General features: G+C 54.1%; 4 non-coding genes across 4 annotated transcripts; 1 reads left to right on the forward strand and 3 right to left on the reverse strand.

Annotated features, from left to right (window-relative positions):
* Nucleotides 1–1,303: 1,303 nt before the first annotated feature.
* TRNAL-CAG (transfer RNA leucine (anticodon CAG)) lies at nt 1,304–1,386 on the reverse strand. Its single transcript has one exon. It is a non-coding gene; the product is annotated as a tRNA-Leu (tRNA).
* Nucleotides 1,387–2,323: 937 nt separating this feature from the next.
* On the reverse strand, nt 2,324–2,395 carry TRNAG-UCC (transfer RNA glycine (anticodon UCC)). Its single transcript has one exon. It is a non-coding gene; the product is annotated as a tRNA-Gly (tRNA).
* Nucleotides 2,396–14,895: 12,500 nt separating this feature from the next.
* On the forward strand, nt 14,896–14,977 carry TRNAS-AGA (transfer RNA serine (anticodon AGA)). Its single transcript has one exon. It is a non-coding gene; the product is annotated as a tRNA-Ser (tRNA).
* Nucleotides 14,978–15,711: 734 nt separating this feature from the next.
* Nucleotides 15,712–15,783, reverse strand: TRNAQ-CUG (transfer RNA glutamine (anticodon CUG)). The gene has a single exon. It is a non-coding gene; the product is annotated as a tRNA-Gln (tRNA).
* Nucleotides 15,784–17,161: the final 1,378 nt, after the last annotated feature.

The raw sequence follows: 17,161 nt of genomic DNA on the forward strand, positions 1-17,161 counted from the left end.
GGGGACAGCCTGCTTCACCATAGTCTTCACCACGGGCTGCAGGGGGATCTCTGCTCCGGCGCCTGGAGCACCTCCTGCCCCTCCTTCTGCACTGACCTTGGTGTCTGCAGAGTTTCTTACATCTTCTCACTCCTCTCTCCAGCTGCAAAAGCTCTCTCTCTCTAAGTGTTTTTCTTCTTAAATATGTTATCACAGAGGCGCTGATTGGCTTGGCCTTGGCCAGCGGCGGGCCCGTCTTGGAGCCGGCTGGCATTGGCTCTATCAGACACAGGGGGAGCTTCTAGCAGCTTCTCACAGAAGCCACCCCTGTAGCCCCCCCACTACCAAAACCTTGCCACGCAAACCCAACACACAGTCCTAGGATAATCATTTCTTAGAATCCATTTCCATATTCTCCTCCCCATCACGCATGCTCAGTGATTTGAGTCGGTGGTCCTCAAGGGGTCTCTGGTGGTCGTCAATGGTCTCGCACCCGTGTCCGCTGGATGACCCTCTTCTTGCGGGCGTGCGCAGTATCATTGCTGTGGGTGCGCCTGTCCATAACAACTTACTTCATAAGATTAATATCTCCGAACCTATTGTTCGGTTTGGTAGGGACTGTACATGGAACATAGCAGCATTGTACGTTGCCATGGTCAGTTAGCTTCATTACCTGTTGCCTTGGTTACAAACTAATTATCTCAAATTGATTCTATAGTTTCTGTTTCACGGCCCCTATCCCATGGTTACACAGGCATCAAGTTGACTCTGACCAGCCTGCAGTTCCCCAGGTCCTCCTTGGTGCCCTTCTGGGAAGACAGGAGTGGCATTGACTTTCTTCCAGGCCTCAGGAACCTCTCCCAGTTGCCCCGACATTTCAAAGACAATTGAGAGTGGCCTCTGCCAGAAGCCCTCCTTGTCTGAGTGCTTTCATGAGCTGCGGGCAGGAAGACAGCACAGGTATCTGCAAGGGAGGTCCCTGCTCCCTGAGTACCTGATGGGCCAGAAGATGGCTTGGCTGTTGACTGTGAGGTCACCTCTGGCTCTCCAGGGGGTGGGTGATGGGATTTGCAGAATGTCCAAAGGTCTGCATTTCCGGGGAGAGTCATGCAGAATGTGAGTTTGGCAGAGGAGACTGGAAAAGTGGACTTGCCTAGGGATTCTCTTCTATGCACCCCACTAGCGGTGGCAGCTGGGACCCGCAGCAAGACCTAATCCACAGACTGGGTAGAGGCGCAGGACCCTCTCCAAGACCCTCCTAGAGGAGCAAGACTCTCCATTCCCCTGAGGGAAGGAAAGGGAAGGAAACCAAGAGAGAGGAGCCTGTCAGGAGTAGGACTCGAACCCACGCCTCCCAGGGAGACTGCAACCTGAATGCAGCGCCTTAGACCGCTCGGCCATCCTGACCCACCGCTGCTGCTCACACTGCCTCTGCCGCTCCTCCCCCTGCAGCTGCCAGAGCCAGCCCACCCCAGCCAGCCTCCTCGTGGCACTGCTGCAGGGCGAGCTGGCTCCTGGGAGCACCCTTCCCTGCTCCCACCAAGGGCTGCTGACAGGCGACCGCAGCTCCCACACGCACGTTAGACCACGCAGTACCCAGCACAGGGGCAGCGTCTCGCAAGGCCAAGGCAATCCTTCACGGGAGCAACAAGAGGAGCCGTCAGCAAATTACGGCTCTGCACATGCCAACGTCTGGTCAAGGGGCTCCAGGCACACGCCTACCTTTCCCATGACTTCCTCCGTTCCCTCCAGAGCCTCAGGATATGGCAAGCCAAGCACTTGGCCTGCAGTGCTGCCCTGTGGGCGCTTCCTGGGGCAACAAGGGTGCCTCCTTCTTGCCTGCTCGGGGCCAGGAAGGCGGGGCAAGGAGGGCTCTGCCACACAAACCCCTGGGGGAATGCTGCGCCGGTCTCAGGGAGTCAGTGCGAGTGGAAAGGGGCTGGAGGGTCAAGGCAAAAGGCCAGCAGATGCACCAAGTGCTGAGCAACGACTGAGCTCCAGTTCCTGTGGGGAAGAGGCTCACTTGCTGCACCTGACATGGTGCAGAGGAAGGAGGGCCCAGCTCTCTCTGGGACTTGTTGCTTCACGGAAGCAGCTAGACCGCAAGGCATCTCAGGAGGTCACGAGTGCAAAAGCCTGCTCAAAGCTTAGAGTGCCTGAGCCTCACTGAGCCTTGCGTGCGTGTGATACCCAGGCATGGAGAATCCCAAAGTCCTCTGGGCACCTGCTTCACCCAGTGCTTCAGCGCTCCCTGAGAACCTCTGAACGGTCCAGAGCAGCCCCTGCCGCCTGCTGTTGCCAAGTGGGCAAGGCACTGTGGAGCCAGGCTGGAGAAAAGTTTGTCTGCGTTGGCCAGGAATCGAACCCGGGTCAACTGCTTGGAAGGCAGCTATGCTCACCACTATACCACCAACGCTGCTGGAGGTACTGCTGCCTCCTGCTCCTCCAGCCCGGAGCCTGGCCTCCCTCCCTCCTGCTCCTCCACTTCCCAAACTCGCCTGCCTCCCGCCCTTCCACCTCACAAACTGGCCTCTCTCCTGCTCCTCCGCTTCACAGACTGGCCGGACTCCTCCTTCCAGCGCCCTGCACGCACACGACCTCACGATGATGCCGTACGTGGGTGTGTGCTCCGCTGTGTGTCAGGTGGTGGCTAGGGAAACTCAGCATGATGGCTGCTGGCAACGGTGCCGCTCCCCAGCTGCGTTCATACGTGTGCCAGACGTGCATGTCCTATGCAAGTGCACGTGCGTTTCTCTCTATGTTCCTCTCGTGGTGTAAGCACAGACAAACACCCACCCAGATGCTCGTGCCTTGCCCCACCCTCAGGGGGATGCCGAGCTCTGAAAACACGATGGGAAACCTCATGGGTCAAGATAAACACCAGGACACGGCTTAGCAAAAACTGTTGTGGGCAAAGCAGGCTTGACTCCCGGAAAATTCACGTTTTTGCCAATTCAAACAGGTTCACCTAGCGAGAAACAAAAAGACAAACGCAAACCACCACCTTTCCTCTCCCCCGTCCCAGGTCAACTTCTTCACGGCAGACAGACTCCTTTACCTGCCCTAGCGGGATGCATCTTCCCTCTGCTCTTTCCCACTCTTTCTGTTCCTTCCTCCTCTCTCTGCCCAGCCTCTTGTGCCCTTTCTGCAATATGTGAAAAACAGAGGGGCCACCAACTTTGCTGATGGCTCAGCTGTGGTGTGCGGTGGGTGCACTGTGCAGCTGGAGCTGGCTCTCTCTGACACAGGGCAGCCCCTTAGCTCTTCTCGCAGAGGCCACCCTGCAGCACCCCCTAACCCCTCCGCTACCCAAACCTTGCCACGTGTAGCCGATACAGTGCCCATTGGGAATACCATAGGGCATACCACTGAGGTAACACAGTCGGAGTCTGCCCCAGTCAGAGTCACATTCACGCCGTCCCGGGCTAACAGCTGGTTGCATGACGTACATTTTGCCTGAAGTGAAAAGGCACAGCAACCAGCCAGGGTTTCTTCTTAGGCACTCGATATGTCCATATCTTGTACGCTTGTCTAGTAGTAGCTCAGCCATCAGTGAGGAAGAAGCAGGGACTGCTAGCGTAACAATTATCTATCCTATTGTATGACGTGCCAATAGGCCGGGTGGATCATTTCTAGCACAGGTTTCTTGGTTCACATAACTCGGTTGGATATGAGCATCTGCCACTTTCCGTGCTGCATGCTTGTTAAGCAGTTTGGTTTGCAGGACTCTACTCATTGCCTGCTCCTGGGCTAAAATCTGCCCTGTGCTGCTCCTGGTTTTGGTGGTGGGTGATGGCTTTGGCGAATCCTCGTGCCAGCACTGATGAACCATGAAGTACATCTGACCAGCACGTCCCTTCTCCTCCCTACATGGAGGGCACCATTTCCTTTCAGCTGCCATTTTCTTATTAAACACCACAAACACCATGGTTTCATGCTGCTCTGTGATTGGCTGGCAGCCATTTCTTGACCCCATCATACCCACCTGCTCTCAGGCAGACCTGTGGTTGGCTGTCGGGACCAGACAACCCTACCCGTGTGCCCAGAAGCACGTCACGCACGGAAGCCCCCACCCCCTGAAGACAGGGAAGAGGCAACTTTTGACAGCGTCATTCCCTATGCGTTCTCGTATGGTTTTGCGATTGCCTGACGGCCATTTTTGACACTGTCACGTCAGCACGTTCCACGTCTCCCTCCACTGGGCTGTCCGCTTCCTTTGGACCAAGAACTGTTCCGATATAAATGATATACCAAGCAGTGGTATCCACTAGGGAATGAAGAAAGGCACCTAGAACAAGCAAGACTCCTGTGGATGGCCCTTTCCCTGCAGAGCCAGGGGTGACCTCACAGTCAACAGCCAAGCAGTCTTCTGGCTTCTGGCCCATCAGGTACTCAGGTAGCAGGGACTTCCCTTGCAGATACCCATGCTGTCTCCCTGCCTCCAGCTCATGAAAGCACTCAGACAAGGAGGACTGCTCGGAGAGGCCACTCTTGATTGTCTTTGAAAGTTCATGGCAACTGGGAGAGGTTCCTGAGGCCTGGAAGAAAGTCAGTGTTACTCGTGTTTTCTGGAAAGGCACAAAGGAGGACCTGGGGAACTGCAGGCTGGTCAGACTCATTTCATTCCCTGGGAATGGGAAGGAGGAGACTCTTTTCACACACATGAAGAAGTTAATTTTGGGGGGGGGTGTTTGTCATTATCCTCTACTCATATCCATGTGACTGTGCTCTTCTTCTTTTCTGGGGGCGTGTGTTTGTCTTTGTGTGTGAGTTGTTGGCTAAGATAGCTCAAGCTACCTAGGAGTCCAGCATAAAAGCCAGTTCTTTGCCATCCAAGGAGAGGGACAAGAACCCTTAGCATAGAATTAGCAATTGGGGTGGAGGTTCCTCCCAGTCACCCCAGGGCAGGGCTGGACCAGCAGGACTGAGTGGTGCCCTGTCTTAAATGGTCAGTTAGCTTCATTACCTATTACCTTGATTACAAACTAATTGTTTCAAGCTAATTATTCCATGGTTTCTGTCTCACGGCCTCTATCCCACGATTACATTTTCCCCTTTTTGAAAGTTTTCCTTTCAGGCCTTGAGTAGCTTTCTCATCAGCATAACTTTTCTTATAGCTAAGCTTCTATATTTTCTACAGTCACGGTGACCCTGAGATAAAAGCTCTGAGTCCTAGGTAGTGTTTGCTCATCTAAGCAAGTTGCATAGCAGTTAGCACCTGGCATTTCAAAGGGGCTGCGAGGGCATTGCCTGTTCCAGGTGGTTCCCTGCCACATCCACAGGCCAGAGCACACCGCAACCAGGCGGAGGAGGCCAAAGCAAAAGCAGGATAGAGAGGGCTGGGAGGAGGCTGTAGATGTGAATGTGGGGAGTATAGCTGCAGCTTGCCCACTGCAGGGACTGTTGCTCAGAGGAGAGCATCTGACTGCAGATCAAGAGGTCCCTGGCTCAGCTCCAGGTCCACCTCCCACCGTCCCTTTCCTTCTTCATCCATGCTGCCAACCCCTCTGAGCTTCTCCTTTGCTCGTGCTGCTTCCACCACCCTCAGTGGCATGGCTGCGTGGAACAGATCACGCACCAGCAAATGGCTCGTCTCTCCTTCTCTTCCTCTGGGCCCTCTCTGCATTTGCTCCTCAGGGTTTCCTTTTTCCTTCAGATGCTGCACCACCCAGGCAGGCAACCAGCAGCCCCTCTTCCTCTCAGGAGCTGTTCTGGGAGGGAGCAGGTGGGCATGGGACTGGGAGAAGGCCACTGGGAAGCCTCCGGCTTCTAGCCTATGCATCAAAGTCTGCAACGACAGGGGATGGACTCCTGATGGCACAGTCACCACCATGTCCTCTTTTGCACTTCAGTGCCCTTGTTCAATGACTCCCTGGGAGATTCAGGGCAATGCTCCACTCAAAGCTCGGTGGTTGTCCCAACTTCACGGAGCATGGTGAGCACCTGGTGCCAGGCTTCCAGAGGCCTTGACAGGCACGCTTTCCTTTGTGGCACAAACATCACTCTCACGGGACACCACATTGCCTACTCCCCTGTGGGGCATTCCTTTCCACTCTGTACCATGCACTTCTCCCATCCCACCCCTCCACAGCAGTACAGCAACCTGCTGTAGCCATATGTGCCTGCAAATGATCAAAGGGCCACAGTCTTCCATCCTTCGGCAGGCAACAGGCAGCCTGGGGGGCTATAAACCCATGGCAGAGTGTTGTCATCTCAGACCAGTTGATAACCCCAGTTCTGTGCTCTGCCAGGAGGTAGTCAGGCCCGGCAGTGAAAAGTCACTGCTTTCTCACCATACACACAAAGCCCGCTGGGTACACTGCCAAAAGAAAGGAGCTCAGTTCTCGAGTGCTTTCATTGGCGGGACTCAAAATTGAGCCTGAGAGACAACACAAGGCCGGGAAATGCAGGTTACTGACTCACGGTCCATTTCTATGAGGCTTTGTACTCTTTCTCTTGCCTGCTTGCTTATTTCTGCTGCTCCACTATCAACCTCCACCAGCTTCCACACTCAACAGCCAGTAAGCTCCAGACAGAGGTGAGTTGTTCTTCCTTGCAGAGCGGGTATCTACCTGAGGGAGGAGGAGAACAAACCACCACGGGTCTCCAGCTATGCTGCACAAAGTCTTTAATGAGAAGGAGCAGATGCAGTGGCACAGAAGAGAGAAACACGCCTGCAGGGTTCAGGGAGGCACAGAGAATGGCCCGTTTCCCAAGGAGAAGCTCCACACAAAGCACTGGCCTTTTCCCATTCTGCTCTCCCTGGTGGCAATCCCAGCCCACCAAGAGCAGTCCCTAACTCTGGCACCCTCCCCCCATCAGCAGGAGGTTCATCAAAGCAGAAGAGAACGAGCCCTTTCTGCAGGAGCTCAGAGCAAAGCAGAGCCAGAGGAGGCACGGCCAGGCCTGCCGTGCAGCCGGGAGCAGTGGGCATAGGTCCCTCTGGCCAGGTGGCATGAGGACACCCAGCCCGTCTGCAAGCCGTGGCCACGCTCCTGCTGCTGCAGGGTCCCCGTCTTCCTTCCTGCTCCGAAGGGGATGATGCGCCGGCTTCAGCAGTTCAGGCTGCAGCGGAGGGGAGGCAGACACAGCCCTGACCCCCCCAGACCAAGGGAGCCCCCAGAAGAGATGGGAACCCCCCCGGCGCTGAGGGAGCTCCCAACAGCAGCGGACAGAGAGGATCCCACGGCTGTGCTCTGAGGGAAAGAGGTGAGGATGGGGCCCGGCAGGGTCACCACCACCGGGGAGGCCTGGATGGCCACCGTCGAGTCAGCGCAGCGGGCGACACAGGGCTCACTGCAGCTGCTTGCAAGTGGGGTTGGGCCAGAGGCGCCGCAGGGCGTTTGGAGACAGGGTCTGAAGCAAGACATCTCTGGGTGAGGGAGGCAAAGCTGAAACGCAGAGCAGAGAGAAAACAGAGACCTCAGTATCAGTCTGTCTTTTCCTCAGCTCTCTCTGAAGATACGCTTTGCTGCCCTCCATCTCCACCTCTAGCTGCAAGCCCAGAAAGAACCCGCAGATGAGCTTGCTAACATGCACAACGGCCGTGACACTGTCTGAAAACACACACTGTGCTTACAGCTCCCACGGCCCTCATCGTGCCCTCCTAGTTGCACGGCACAGGCAAGCTGACCCACTTTTGGAAGAGGACCCAGCAGAGTGGGTTTAAAGCACCTGCGGAAAGACTGATCATACCCCATCTCCAGAATACACAGTGCTGCGCTGAAGAAAGCCCTGCATGCTCTTGGCCATTTGGATAGAGCCCATCTACGAAACGTAGGTGGAAATTCTGCTGGGCAGAGCTCCCTGTAGATGAGCCCCATTGATCATTTCCTGCTTGAAAGAACCCCCCTCTTCCCTGCTCTCCCCTGCCAGCCCCATCACAAGGGAAACAGGTCACAGCCCTTCAGCAGTTCTGTTGCGGGGCCAAGCTGAGGCAGCCCAAGTATCAACCTGAGCAGCCCCCATGACAGCAGCTCAGCCCAGAGGGAGAGATGGAGCGGACTCAGGTTTACCTCGTTCCTGGAGGAAAGGGAGCCAAGAGAGGAGGATGCGGAGCCTGGAGCACCACAGGCTTTTATGCTGTGTCCCAGAGCCCCACGGGGCCACAAACATTCCTTGCTCATGAAGCACCTAAACACCGAGCAGTTGCTGCTTGCCAAGGCCTCGCTGGTGATTAGGCCCTTGCCTCTTTCATCTGAAACGATTTCCCCCTGCTGCATAGCATCTAACCTCAATATAATTAATTTGTGTCCAGGCCTGCTAAGACCAATTGGCTTGGAGGTCTCAGGCTGCTGTGCAGAGATTTTAAGTGGCTTTCGGTCACATGGATCATATTCAGTACATCTCCTTCTTCACGGTGACTTTGGTGACCAGTCATGGTGAAATTTGGCTATTAGGGAGACCTCAAGTCAGGTCTCAAGTGCTTTCAGTGCATGGCATCAGTCTGATCCTGGGAGGCATCTCTCTCCCAGCAGGTCATCGTAGGCTCACAGAACATGGTGGGAGAAGAGACTCACATCTTCAGGGATGTGGCAAAGCTCAATGGCAACGAAGGACCATTTTGGGCTGATGGGAGGCCGCGTGTAGGCAGGAGGGAGGGCCATGAGGACGTTGCTTACACTCATCAAGCTTTATCACAACCTCCTTTTTCTGCCTATGACCCCAGAGAACAAAGGCAGATTTATAACATTGAAGAGCAGAGCAGGGGGCCAGACAGGTCTCTGTGAGGTGACCTCTCCCTGGGGTCTCCATAGCCATGTCCCTTGATGACTTGACCAGGTCCTCACACTTCTTCCAACCAGGGCTCTGGGCTCAGATTGGGAAGTGGAGAGCCTGTTGGACAGAAGTAAATCAGGGCATAGGAGGGTGATCAGAGAGATGCCCACATCCTCCCCTGAAAGAGACCCACAGCCAGATGGACTTGTTTGGCTCAGCAAGTTCACCTCAGAGGCCAAAGACCTGGATGACCTGCTTTTGAGGAGAGGCACAGGGCACGGAGGCAAAAGCTCCTGGGTCTTTTTTCTGGGTCAGGCCCATTCCACACATTTAAATCCAGAAAGGGACATTGGATCCGTGTCCCAGAGCACCTGGGAGTCAGTGATCTGGAAGAGTTGTGAAAACCCCTGAACTGCAGGCAAACGTGAGTCACTCTGCTGTGGACATAGTTCCCCGGCCTGAAACACGCTGGTGATAGAAGAGCTAATAGCCTCATTCCTCCCAAAGTGCTTCTTTCCTCAAGGGCATTTGTTGGGATGTGGTGTGTAACTGGAAAGTTCGGTCCGCTCAGAGCAGGAGGTTGGCCCAGAGGACCTCCAGAGACCCTTTCCAACCATCATTATTCTGGGGTGGGCTGAATCACACAATCCCTTGAGCAGCCACCAAAAGGCAATGCCCTGGAAGGCGGCAGCAGCAGCATGAGATTGCATGGAAGTACCAGTTGTTTCAGGAATGCTGCTAACTTGTGTGGAAATGCCCTGGAGGAAAGTGGCGCACTGGCGCTATGAGTTCTGCTATCCCTGGCACGCCTGAGGCTGGGGCACTGTGTCCACTGAAGTCCACAGCACAATGACTCACGTTTGCCTGGAGTTCAGGGTTTTTCCCAACTCTTCCACATCATGATGACTCCCAGGTTCTCTGAGAGGCTGATCCGATGTCCCTTTGTAGTTTGAAATGCATGGAATGGGCCACCCCGTCTCTGACCAAGGAAAAATGGCCGTGACCTTTTGGCTTGATGCCCTGAGCCTCTGCTCAAAAGCAGGTCATCCAGACCTTTAGGCCCTGGGTTGAATTTGCTGAGCAAAACAGCAGAACTTGGGTGTGGGTCTCGTTCAGGGAAGGATGCAGGCATCTCTTTGATCGCAAAAACCAGGCCGTGGTTGAGCATGATGAGGGTAAGCAAGGTCATCGTGGCCATCACTCCTGCCCACAAGGGGCTCCCCTCCAACCCCAATGATCTTTCCTTTCCATTGATTTTTGCCACATCCCTGGAGAAGTTAGTCCCGTCTCCTGCACGGGATTGTGCAGTCTTGACCTTCTGCCTGAACTTACCCACTGTCTCCTGTGTGTCTATGATGACCTGCAGGGAGAATTGTCTCTCAGGCTTAGCCGGAGCGCTTCCACTGAAAGCACTTGAGAGCTGGCTTGACATGTCCTTCCTGGCTCAATTTCACCATGATCAGTGGCCATGCTCATCATGAAGAGGGCAATGTGACAAAGGCAATCTGTGTGACACAAAGCAGCTTAAAATCTCCCTGCACGGTAGCCTGAGACCTCCGAGTTCATTGGCCTTAAGAATCAGGGACGCAGAAGAATCGTTTTGATTTTAGGAAGCATCACGCTTGCAGATCCTGATCCTGGTAGGGGCCTTCAACCACCCAGACATCTGCTGGAAAAGCAGCACAGTCAACTGCAAGCAGTCCAGGAAACTAGTGGAGTGAGAGAGAGCCTGACCAGAGGAGAGGCACTGCTGGGCCTGTTTTTCACTAGTGCAGAAGAACTTATTGGAGAGGTGGAAATTGCAGGTAGGCTGGGTTGCTGCGCTCATGCCCAGGTGTAATTCTCAGTCTGGAGTGGTCAAGGATTGTTAAATGTAGGGGAAGGACCCTTAACCTGAGAAAGGCAACCTTTTGGATGCTTAGGGCACCAGTGTGGGGGGTACCTTGAGAAACTGCCCTCAGAGATAAAGAAGCCAACGAAAACTGGGAGATACTAAAAGATATTTTTCTTGGGGCGCAAGCAGCTCTCCATCCTGATGTGCAGGAAGACGGGCAGAGGAGATTATAGGGGAAAGGACTGGGAGTGCAAGGAGTGAATCAGGGAAACCAAGACACAGCTGGAGTTGAAATTGGCTAGGGACTTTAAAAATAACAAGTAGGGTTTCTTCCTGTACCTATGACCGCAAAGGAAGATGAAAGTAACAGTACCCCCTCTGATGAGCGAAACAGGAGAACTGGCTACAACTGACATGGAAAAGACAGACGTATCAACAACTTCTATGTCCCAAGTAACCGTCAGATGAAGTTCCTAAGTCACTGTCCATCAAATCTGAAACGTCATGGCACATTGGGAAAATTTGCAGCACCTGGAAAAGGGGAACCATAAGCCCCATTTTTAAAAGGTGGAAGAAGGAAGACCTAGGCAACTGCAGGCTGGTCAGTCTCCCCTCTGTGCCCTGCAAGATCATGGAGCTGATCCTCCTGAGAACTATGCTAAAGGCACGTGGAAAACAGAGAGGTGATTGGTGAGAGCCAGCATGGCTTCACTAAGGGCAAATTTGCCTGACAAACTTAGTGGCCTTCTACAACAGGGTTACAGCATTGATGGGAAAGCAAAGAGCAACCGATGTCATCTACCTGGACTTGTGTAAAGCCTTTGATACTGTCCCACACTACATCCCTGTCTCTAAAACAGAGAGACATGGATTTGACAGGTGGACCACTTGCTGGATAAGGAATTGGCTGGATGGTCACACTCAAAGACTTGCAGTTAACAGCACAGAGATGACCAGAGGGCTGGAGAACCTCTCTTTACAAAGGGAGGCTGAGAGAGTTGGGGTTGTTCAGACTGGAGAAGAGAAGGCTCCAGGGAGACTTTATAGATACCTTCCAGAACCTGAAAGGGTCCTAGAGCAAAGATGGGGAGGGAGTGTAGTGATAGGACTGTTGTTGTACATTGAAACATAGGAATGTTTCAGATTGAAAGAGGGTAGATTTAGATATTAGGAAGAAATACATTCCGGTGAGGGGGGTGAGACACCGTTTGTCCAGAGAAGCTGTGGAAGCCACACCTCTGGAAGTCTTGAAGGCCAGGTTGGATGGGCATTTGAAGAAGCTGATCTAGGGGAAGGTCTCCCTGTCCATGGCAGGGATGCAGGAACTAGATGACCTTTAAGGTCCCCTTCAACCCAAACCCATTCTATGATTCATTCTATGATCCTAGGTGCTATGAAGTGGGATCAAAATATTTCAGATGAAAGAGGCAAGGGCTTAATGACCAGCGAGGCCTTGGCTTCAGACCCTGTCTCCAAACGCCCTGCGGCGCCTCTGGCCCAACCCCACTTGCAAGCAGCTGCAGTGAGCCCTGTGTCGCCCGCTGCGCTGACTCGACGGTGGCCATCCAGGCCTCCCCGGTGGTGGTGACCCTGCCGGGCCCCATCCTCACCTCTTTCCCTCAGAGCACAGCCGTGGGATCCTCTCTGTCCGCTGCTGTTGGGAGCTCCCTCAGCGCCGGGGGGGTTCCCATCTCTTCTGGGGGCTCCCTTGGTCTGGGGGGGTCAGGGCTGTGTCTGCCTCCCCTCCGCTGCAGCCTGAACTGCTGAAGCCGGCGCATCATCCCCTTCGGAGCAGGAAGGAAGACGGGGACCCTGCAGCAGCAGGAGTGTGGCCACGGCTTGCAGACGGGCTGGGTGTCCTCATGCCACCTGGCCGGAGGGACCTGTGCGCACTGCTCCCGGCTGCACGGCAGGCCTGGCCGTGCCTCCTCTGGCTCTGCTTTGCTCTGAGCTCCTGCAGAAAGGGCTCGTTCTCTTCTGCTTTGATGAACCTCCTGCTGATGGGGGGAGGGTGCCGGAGTTAGGGACTGCTCTTGGTGGGCTGGGATTGCCACCAGGGAGAGCAGAATGGGAAAAGGCCAGCGCTTTGTGTGGAGCTTCTCCTTGGGAAACGGGCCATTCTCTGTGCCTCCCTGAACCCTGCAGGCGTGTTTCTCTCTTCTGTGCCACTGCATCTGCTCCTTCTCATTAAAGACTTTGTGCAGCATAGCTGGAGACTCGTGGTGGTTTGTTCTCCTCCTCCGTCCGATAGATACCCTCTCTGCAAGGAAGAGCACTGGCTTATGTCCCGAGCTGTCAACCAGTTGTGGATGGGCAGGGAGAAGTGTCCTTTCTGAGCCTGAATCTCAGCTACAGTCCTGACATTTGGAAGTCTTGTTTCATACCTCCTTTCCTTTTGGTGATGCATCTTGCTACTCGGAGTTGTTTGGGAGGGAAAAAAAAAACCCAACCCACCTTTGTGCTCAGCAGTAAAGCAAGGCCTCCTACATGCAAGCGTGCAGTCAAGAAGAAAGGGATGTCCAGTGTCCCTGTTTAGACTCGCAGATGATGCCTTTCTCCCCTCCACACTGTGCCACCAAAACCTCTCAGCAGGCACTGCTGCTCTCGGTGCAGGAACTTTGGGGCAAGCGCACGTCTTTCCCTGACTGAAGGCTGTTGCTTCTGCTTTGTCTTTTGGTCCAATCTTTGCCCGGCAGCAAGTGGGAAGGCTTCTTCAAGGTGTCCTTCCTCTGCAGGAGACCTTGATGGCTGCATGCCAGGTGCCCTTACAGGGACTCCATGGGTGTCATCGTGTGGCTGATTCCCACTTCTGCACAGCTAGGGGCTCTGTCAGCCCTGCCAAAGGGACACTGAGGTGACTTGGCTCATCTGTCCTACAAGGACAGGCTGGGAGAGCTGGGGTTGCTTTGCCTGGGGAAGGGAAGGCTGAGGTTGCTGGAGAGTGGACAGGTGGATTAAAGGAGAGAGAGCCATCCTCTTGTCACTGGTGCCCAAGTGGGAGGGCAAGAAACAATGGACACAGAAATGTGACACACAGTAACCCTCTTTTACTTTTGGGGGTGGTCAAAGACCAGTGTCCCACCTGCTCAGATGTGATGTTCATACAGACATTTGAGTTAACGTCTCAGTCCTCTCAACTGTTGTTCGCAAACTTCGTATGGAAACCAGTCATGGCACTTCTCTCTTTCACTGGTGTGGTGGGTTTTCAGGTCTGGAGGTATGCAGTGTGACTGCAAGCTGGGGTTAGGGTGGGCATTCCATTAGGAAACAGAGCATGCGCAATCACGATTCCCATCTTTGTAACTCCACCTACTTGAAGCACCGCTGATGACAGACTCTGGAAATACTGTGCAAACACAAACCCCACATACAACCCCACTTCCCAGAACAGTCTTTACTCTCAACACAGCCAAGGCTGTTGCTTTTTCACAGACTGGCCAGCCTCCTCCTTCCAGCCGCCCGCACATACACTTCCTCCAGCCTCTCCTCATGCTCACGCTCTCGCCTGCAACCACCTCCCACCCTTGCTCTGCATGCAGATAGGCAGTGCCGGGTGTACCACCTCCACACGGACTCTTTTATAGCATCTTCCTGCTCCAGAGTCAAAAGGGAATCGGGCTGTGTTCATCTAGTGAGGTAAATGATGGCTGTTGTTTATCGTTTAATATTTTGGTCCATGCTCTGGAATTGGACAATGCTTGCCACTGCTGGAAAAAAGCTCTGGACATACGTACTCCACCAAAAAGGCACCCACACTTCCCATTTATTCTCCCTTGGCTTCTCCACACTTTTCCTCAGCCAGGCTCTACCTTGCCCTTTCCATAGATCTCGCCCACTCTTGCAAACTGTTCCCCCTAAACACCAACACCCTGCATGGCAGCTGGAGTCTTTGTTCAAGGCTTGACACCACCTTATGTGCCCAAGAGGTTGAAGGTGCTGCCAGAAAGCCACCATCTCCTCTACAGCAGTGTCCACACCCTAGTGCTCGCAGCAGGCTTGGAGTCCCCCTCAGATTAGAGAAGAAGACAGGATTCTAATATCCCACCCTACCACTACCACCAGCCCTGGTTGTCTCCACACAGCTGCCTTCCCTGCTGCCCTGGAAGCAGCTGAGACCAGCTGGGGAGTGAAATCACCCCCCCATGACAGGAAATCCCAGGTGCCTGGCTGAGGACAAGGTGCAAGAAGCCATAGCCACAGCCCCTGGGGTTACGCCTCTCAAGGCCTCTGGAAGCCTGGTAGCTGTCCCGCTCAGTGCAGGTCCCAACCGCAGAGCGCTGAGTGGAGCATTGCCCTGAAACTCCCAGGCAGCCGGGTGTCATTGCAGAGGGATGTGATCAGCAGGGCAGAGAGGGCTGGAGCAGGTAGTTGTGGCCGAGTGGTGAAGGCGATGGACTAGAAATCCATTGGGGTTTCCCCGCGCAGGTTCGAATCCTGCCAACTACGGGGCGCAGTCCCCTTTTGGGCTGCCTGCACTTGACCACACTGCACCCCTGGGACTTGGCCGTCAACAACGTGGGACTTGACCCTAAAACCCCCTTGCCTACATCACTTGTCCTCCCACCTGTATAGCCAGCTCAAGTGGTCAAAGAGAAAGTCCCCATCAGGGGTTATGGGCAGGAGATGTGTGGAGAAGGGCAAAGAAAGGTCCTTGTGCTTCCCACCACAGGCCAGAAGGAGGAGAACTTTCCATGGAGACATTTTTCCTGCTCCGGCAAGGATATAGGAAGGGAAAGCAGTGTGAGCACAAGCGCTGATGCTGGCAGTGCCAGGGAGCATCAGGCAGGGCTGTGGGAGGTCAATCTCTTTGGACATGTCCAACATCCAACCAGGCAAAGACGCGAAAAAATTCTTCTGCTTGGCTCTGCCTCGAGCCTGGCTTGGACTGCCTCATCTCCACCTCAGCTGTTGTGTGATTCTCTGAGCCACTGCTGGATCCCCTCAGCCAGGAGCAGCCATCAGCACAAGGGAGCAGAGAGGGGACAGGGGCCAGTGCTCAGGAAGGCTGCAGAAGTTTGATGGGCACAGGGCAGGAGAAGGGGCACTGATGTCAGCCCCAGGGCTGGAGCCCAGGAAAAGAAGGATGACCTGAGGACATGAAACAATTGACCCAAGAGCGAGGCAAAGAGGCTAAGGTGTAAGCATGCTGAGGAGAGCCCTGAGGGAGGTGTAAAAGGCCAAGGTCCCACTGAGATTTGAACTCAGATCACTGGATTCAGAGTCCAGAGTGCTCACCATTACACCATGGGACCTCCTGGACACATGCTGCCTTTCCCCTCTGGCCACCTGAGCTGAGCCATATGTTGCTCTTATCTTGAGCCATCCTGGCTGAGCTGGCGGTCTCTCCATCTCCCCATCCAGCACCAAGTGTGGCCTTCCTCCAGGGCCACAGGGCACTCTCTACTCACAGGGCCTTTCAAAGCAGCGGTAGAGCCCACAGCACAGGCCTGCCATGGCCTCTTCTGCAAGACCTACGCTGTGACAATCTTACGAGGACATGGAGGACACAACCTTCTGGTGCCTGTTGACTGCCCAGAGCACTGGGCTGACACCCAGTACTTCTGAACGCACAGGACAGACCATGTTGTTGTGCCCAAGCCCAAGATATCAAGTGGCAGGTTACATTCAGAGAGGGCATGACAAACACCTACTCACTGGAGAAGGCTGGATTCTCTACAGCCTCACAACTCTGAAAGCACGTTCTAGAGAAGCAGCGTTGCAGAAGGCTTTCCTTGTCCATGCCGAGGATCTGCAGGACTTTCAGAACTTTCTGAATGATGAAGTGCATCTGACCGACGTGTACCTTCTCCTACCTACATGGCAGGCACCATTTTCTTTCAGTTGCCATTTTCCTATAAAATACCATGACCACCACGGTTTCATGCTGCTCTGTGATTGGCTGGCAGCCATTTCTTGACCCCATCATACCCAGCTGCTCTCAGGCAGACCTGTGGTTGGCTGTCAGGACCAGACAACCCTACCCGTGTACCCAGAAGCAGGTGGGTATGGAAGTCAGGCACGGAAGCCCCCAGTCACCGAACACAGAGAAGAGGCAACTTTTGACAGAACTGTTTGGATATAAAATGATACACCATGCAGTGGTATCCACTATGGAATGAAGACAAGGACCTAGCACAAGCGATATTCCTAAGGATGGCCCTTTGCCTGTAGAGCCAGAGGTGATCTCACAGTCAACAGCCAAGTGATCTTCTGGCTTCTGGCCCATCAGGTACTCAAGTAGCAGGGACCTCCCATGCAGAAACCCATGCTGTCTTCCTGCCTCCACCTCGTGAAGCACTCAGAGAAGGAGGACTTCTGGAAACAGCCACTCTTGACTGTCTCTTGAAACATTATGGCAAATAGGAGAAGTTCCTGAGGCCTGGCAGAATGATGGTGTCACTCCTATCTTCCAGAAGGGCACAAAGGAGGACCTGGGGAACTGCAGGTTGGTCAGACTCACCTTGATCCCTGGGAATCGAAAGGAGAAACTCATCCTGGAAACCCTCTGCAGACATGTGAGGAACAGGCAGGTGATTTGGTTTCTTATTCTTTTTCTTTACACTCCTAGCTCACTTCTGTGTTACTGGGCTCTTTTTTTTTTTTTTTTTGTGGGGTGTGAGCATGAGGGAT

The sequence above is a fragment of the Grus americana genome, chromosome 10, assembly GCF_028858705.1.
Source record: "Grus americana isolate bGruAme1 chromosome 10, bGruAme1.mat, whole genome shotgun sequence".
In the NCBI taxonomy this organism is placed as follows: Eukaryota; Metazoa; Chordata; class Aves; order Gruiformes; family Gruidae; genus Grus; species Grus americana.